At 42.2% G+C, this 6,851-nt stretch overlaps 1 pseudogene; it reads right to left on the bottom strand.

Annotated features, from left to right (window-relative positions):
- Positions 1–1,895: 1,895 nt before the first annotated feature.
- On the bottom strand, positions 1,896–6,641 carry LOC140615403 (ATP synthase subunit alpha, mitochondrial-like; annotated as a pseudogene).
- Positions 6,642–6,851: the final 210 nt, after the last annotated feature.

Genomic DNA, 6,851 nt, shown 5'->3' with positions numbered 1-6,851 from the left:
TCTCAAGATCTTTAAATTAATCATATCTGCAAAAGACTTTTTGCTATAAAAGGTAAACATATTCACAGCTTCTTGGGATGAGGATATCGTCATCTTTAGAGGCCATATATTAGACAGAATGTACATATACACATCTATCAATATAGTTTAATAGAGGAAATTTGACACTTTAACCACATGTTAAACATACATAAAGTATACTGATTAATAGCACATTTGCCTTCACAGCACGTTAGACACAAATTATATTTCCATTTATATTTTTTTTAATGCAAGAAATGAGCTAAGGACAAGGAAATCTGGCTGAGCCTCCTATTCAGGAGATGAGGGCCCCAGGAGGTCAGGTCTCATGTTTGCCACAGTTGAGGAATCACTGATCTAGTCCAGCACAGCAGGTTAGAAAAAAAGTGGTGACTAACTGGACACACAAGTGTTCTGAGCCCCAGAGCATTGAAGATACTTGCTTTGGGACAGCAGGACAACTTGAAGAGCCCACCTCCAGCAGTGGGTCAGAAAGATCCAGACAGAATCAAAGGGCCACTTGTCTCAACTGGTCCCAGGGTCTGAATCAGTTTTGATACAGCTCTCTGACACCTCCTTGCTCAGGCTTTGACAATGTCTCCTAAAATAGCTTCACTCTAACCAACCTAAGCGCTAAACCTTCTGCTCCAGGAAAGAAGAGAGCTTTGTGGTTTCCTTGAAAAATCCTTGCATCTGGTGTTCAGCTCTAAGAGCCTCAGTGCTACCACTAAGTTGATTCTGTTTCTTCTTGAAAAGACTCCCCACACAATTCCATGCATTTTAATTTCCAATCGGCAATGCTTTGTCACGGTAACCACAGTGCCGCTGAGTCTCAGCAGCTGCTGTATGGATCTTCAATGATCTCCTGGCCGAGTCTGTTTCAAGGGACCATCTGTAGTTCTGAGTTACACACACTTCCCCCCAACCCCACAAGGCAGCTAGTCTGACCAACCTCCCGTCATGTGTGAGCCCCACCAGGATGTTCCTTTGCTTTGACTTTGGTCTGTGCTAGACCCTTTCCCAGTAGTTAGATATAAATATGGTAGCTTGGTAGATATGGTCAACTCTCAAACTATCACTCGCTGCACTCACAGGTGAATCTAGACCACGATAGGAAGGCATGAGGGGAAGGTCAGAGGTCAGAGGTCAGAGGATCTGGTCTCTCTGCATGCCCTACTACTGCCAATTGGTCAAGGGAAAGGCAGGTTACCTCCAAGTGTCATATGAAGAGTAACAGACAGATTGATACAATGTCCCTGTCACTAACCCTGTCACATCTTATGTAAGCCACTCCTACTCACTTATCAGAGTCTGAGTGTCCTTTATCAGATCAGTTTATGGGTCAACTAACATCTCTGATAACAGCCCATGGCACTATCATTTGCATTTATTTCAGATCATCATTAAGATTTCTTCCAGCTCAAAAAAATCTACATTTTATTGAGGTAGCTCTAAATTATATATGGAAAAAAATAAACTTAGACCATGATTTTTTAATGAAATTATTCAAAATTAAAAGTTTTTACAACTTAAGATTGATCAAGAAGAATGTGATTGTTTAAATATGTCTTCCATTCCTTCATTCTTACACACAACTTTGAAATCGGTGTTAAAAACTGACACATGGTGTCTTCTACTGTAGTCAACTTGGAATCCTGTCTTATAAGACATACACACCTCTTGACACCATGGGCCATATGGCTGAGGGTTTTTCCCCCATATTTTTTTTTTACCACCAACCAATATGGAACCTTTATTTTTAAGGTAATTTCTGTACATCTGGAGCATGAGAGTAATCCTTTTACAAATGGAACTGATTACTAGAATAAACGATGACAAAACCAAACTGGAATTTGATGTGAATCCAGAGGAGTTTAAGCTTCAAATCCAGCCAAGAAGTTTGTGTTACAATCTCTTTCAGCTTAGCATCTGATTGTTCTGAGATCTTTCCATCGGTCCTTATATTGCCTAAGAGGGCTTGGTGATAACATGAGCCAAAAAATCATGCTCAAACTTTGTGATCTTGCTGGGCTCCAATTTATCAAGATATCCTCTGACACCAGCATAAATAACAGCCACTTGTTCTTCAACAGCCATGGGAGAACACTGTCCTTGCTTCAGCAACCCAGTCAGTCGCACGCCGTGACTCAAGGGTTGTTGACACCATCGAGGTCAGAACTGAACTGGGCAAAAGCAGCAACTTCACGATACTGAGCCAATCCCAGCTTCATGGTACCTGCCACCTGCTTCATGGCACTCGTTTGGGCAACAGATCCAATACAGGACACAGACAAACTGACATTAATAGCAAGGTGAATACCTTTGTAGAACAATTCTGTTTACAAGATCTGTCCATCAGTGATGGAAATGACATTTGTTGGAATGTAAGCAGACACATCACCAGCTTGCGTTTCTGACTGCTAAAGCAGTCAAGGAGCCACCACCAAAAGAATTGTTCATTTTGGCTGCTCTCTAGCAGACGGGAGTGTAGGTAAAACACATCATCAGGATAGGCCTCACGACCAGGGGCCCGGAGAAGCAGCAGAGACATCTGACGATAAGCAACAGCCTGTTTGGATAAGTCATCATAGATGATCAAAGCATGTTTGCTGTTATCTCTAAAATATTCTCCCTAAAATCATGAATGAGAAAGAAAAGATCACTACCAACACCAAGGAAATACAAACGATTTTAAAAACATATTATGAACAGCTATACGCCAATAAATTAGGCAATCTAGAAGAAATGGACACATTCCTGGAAAGCCACAAACTACCAAAACTGGAACAGGAAGAAATAGAAAACCTGAACAGGCCAATAACCAGGGAGGAAATTGAAGCAGTCATCAAAAACCTCCCAAGACACGAGTCCAGGGCCAGATGGCTTCCCAGGGGGATTCTATCAAACATTTAAAGAAGAAATCATACCTATTCTACTAAAGCTGTTTGGAAAGATAGAAAGAGATGGAGTACTTCCAAATTCGTTCTATGAAGCCAGCATCACCTTAATTCCAAAGCCAGACAAAGACCCCACCAAAAAGGAGAATTACAGACCAATATCCCTGATGAACATGGATGCAAAAATTCTCAACAAGATACTAGCCAATAGGATCCAACAGTACATTAAGAAAATTATTCACCAAGACCAAGTAGGATTTATCCCCGGGACACAAGGCTGGTTCAACACTCGTAAAACAATCAATGTGATTCATCATATCAGCAAGAGAAAAACCAAGAACCATATGATCCTCTCATTAGATGCAGAGAAAGCATTTGACAAAATACAGCATCCATTCCTGATCAAAACTCTTCAGAGTGTAGGGATAGAGGGAACTTTCCTCGACATCTTAAAAGCCATCTACAAAAAGCCCACAGCAAATATCATTCTCAATGGGAAAGCACTGGGAGCCTTTCCCCTAAGATCAGGAACAAGACAGGGATGTCCACTCTCACCACTGCTATTCAACATAGTATTGGAAGTCCTAGCCTCAGCAATCAGGCAACAAAAATACATTAAAGGCATTCAAATTAGCAAAGAAGTCAAACTCTCCCTCTTTGCCGATGACATGATACTCTACATAGAAAACCCAAAAGCCTCCACCCCAAGATTGCTAGAACTCATACAGCAATTTGGTAGCGTGGCAGGATACAAAATCAATGCCCAGAAATCAATGGCATTTCTATACACTAACAATGAGACTGAAGAAAGAGAAATTAAGGAGTCAATCCCATTTACAATTGCACCCAAAAGCATAAGATACCTAGGAATAAACCTCACCAGAGGTAAAGGATCTATACCCTAAAAACTATACAACACTTCTGAAAGAAATTGAGGAAGACACAAAGAGACGGAAGAATATTCCATGCTCATGGATTGGCAGAATTAATATTGTGAAAATGTCAATGATACCCAGGGCAATGTACACGTTTAATGCAATCCCTATCAAAATACCATGGACTTTCTTCAGAGAGTTAGAACAAATTATTTTAAGATTTCTGTGGAAGCAGAAAAGACCCCGAATAGCCAGGGGAATTTGAAAAAAGAAAACCATAGCTGGGGGCATCACAATGCCAGATTTCAGGTTGTACTACAAAGCTGTGGTCATCAAGACAGTGTGGTACTGGCACAAAAACAAACACATAGATCAATGGAACAGAATAGAGAACCCAGAAGTGGACCCTGAACTTTATGGTCAACTAATATTCGATAAAGGAGGAAAGACTATCCATTGGAAGAAAGACAGTCTCTTCAATAAATGGTGCTGGGAAAATTGGACATCCACATGCAGAAGAATGAAACTAGACCACTCTCTTGCAACATACACAAAGATAAACTCGAAATGGATGAAAGATCTAAATGTGAGACAAGATTCCATCAAAATCCTAGAGGAGAACACAGGCAACACCCTTTTTGAACTCGGCCACAGTAACTTCTTGCAAGATACATCCACGAAGGCAAAAGAAACAAAAGCAAAAATGAACTATTGGGACTTCATCAAGATAAGAAGCTTTTGCACAGCAAAGGATACAGTCAGCAAAACTAAAAGACAACCTACAGAATGGGAGAAGATATTTGCAAATGACGTATCAGATAAAGGGCTAGTTTCCAAGATCTATAAAGAACTTATTTTTTTTAATTTTTATTTATTTATGATAGTCACAGAGAGAGAGAGAGAGGCAGAGACATAGGCAGAGGGAGAAGCAGGCTCCATGCATCAGGAGCCCGATATGGGACTCGATCCTGGGCCTCCAGGATCGCGCCCTGGGCCAAAGGCAGGCGCCAAACCGCTGCGCCACCCAGGGATCCCCTCTATAAAAAACTTATTCAACCCAACAGCAAAGAAACAAACAATCCAATCATGAAATGGGCAAAAGACATGAAGAGAAATCTCACAGAGGAAGACATAGACATGACCAACATGCACATGAGAAAATGCTCCGCATCACTTGCCATCAGGGAAATACAAATCAAAACCACAATGAGATACCACCTCACGCCAGTGAGAATGGGGAAAATTAACAAGGAAGGAAACCACAATTGTTGGAGAGGATGCGGAGAAAGGGAACCCTCTTACACTGTTGGTGGGAATGTGAACTGGTGCAGCCACTCTGGAAAACTGTGTGGAGGTTCCTCAAAGAGTTAAGAATAGACCTGCCCTACGACCCAGCAATTGCACTGTTGGGGATTTACCCCAAAGATTCAGATGCAATGAAACGCCGGGATACCTGCACCCCGATGTTTATAGCAGCAATGTCCACAATGCCAAACTGTGGAAGGAGCCTCGGTGTCCATCGAAAGATGATGGATAAAGAAGATATGGTTTATGTATACAATGGAATATTACTCACCCATTAGAAATGACAAATACCCACCATTTGCTTCAACGTGGATGGAACTGGAGGGTATTATGCTGAGTGAAATGAGTCAATGGGAGAAGGCCAAACAGTGTATGTTCTCATTCATTTGGGGAATATAAATAATAGTGAAGGGAAGGGAGAAGAAATGGGTAGGAAATATCAGAAAGGGAGACAGAACATAAAGACTCCTAACTCTGGGAAACAAACTAGGGGTGGTGGAAGGGGAGGAGGGCGGGGGGTGGGGGTGAATGGGTGACAGGCACTGAGGGGGACACTTGACGGGATGAGCACTGGGTGTTATTCTGTATGTTGGTAAATTGAACACCAATAAAAAAATTAATTTATTAAAAAAATATTCTCCCATAGAACATCCAGAGCAAGGAGCCAGGTAGTTAAGTGGAGCAGCATCAGAAGCAGTAGCTGACACCACAATGGTGTACTTCATGGCATCTGCATCTGTAAGCCTCTTCGCCAACTGGGCAACAGTAGACCTCTTCTGACCAATAACAACGTAGATACAGTATAACTTCTTCTTTTCATCAGTTCCATCATTGAGATGTTTCTGATTAATGATTGTGTCAATAGCAATTGATGTTTTGCCAGTTTGCCAGTTACTGATAATCAGCTCATGCTGACCACGACCAATTGGCACCAAGCTATCCACAGCCTGAATGCCAGTCTTCATTGGTTCACGCACAGAGATTGGAGGAATGATCCCAGGGCCTTTCAGGCCAACTCGCCTATGGGTCTTGGAACCAATGGGACCCTTTCCATCAATGGCATTACCAAGGGCATCTACAACATGGCCCAGTAGCTCCTTGCCAACTGGAACGTCCACAGTGGCTTCTGTTCTTTTCACAATATCTCCTTCCTTAATTAGTTTATCATTTCCAAACACAACAACACCAACCTTGTCAGGTCCCAAGTTCAGAGACATACCCTTTAAGCCTGAAGAAAAAAAAAATAAGCCTGAAGAAAACACTACCATTTCTTTGGCCTGACCATTTCATGTACATGGGCAATACCATCACTGCTGTTTAGGACATGCCCAGTCTCTCCAAGGTCAACAGAGGTATCAGCTCCACGAATACGCTCTTCAAAGACAGAGGACACTTGGGCAGTGCCAGTCTTCTGAAGATGAGTGTCAGAGGCATGGAGGTTCCTTGCAGCAATGAAGGATGATCTCAAAGCCTTTTTGGAGACCAGCCCAGCCCACCGAGGGAGGATACAGGCCACAACCCGGGTGACGCGCTCAGACAGCATCTCTGCAGTTTCTCTCGGGTGGTTCCTCTGCAGCCACAGCCTCCAGACTGACTGGGCTTCCTCCATATTTTAAATATGACTTATGTCTACCAAATGTAGCAGAGATCACATGGCTAAGACAGCACAGAAAAGAAAAGGGAGGACTGTGCACTGAGTAATACTGAGCCTATTATGTATCAGGTATTGTAACAGACATTTTCTGTGAGACAG

Source organism: Canis lupus, chromosome 23 (assembly GCF_048164855.1).
Source record: "Canis lupus baileyi chromosome 23, mCanLup2.hap1, whole genome shotgun sequence".
In the NCBI taxonomy this organism is placed as follows: Eukaryota; Metazoa; Chordata; class Mammalia; order Carnivora; family Canidae; genus Canis; species Canis lupus.
Note: the sequence above shows the minus strand (reverse complement) of the source record. Positions and strands in the feature narration are given on the sequence as shown.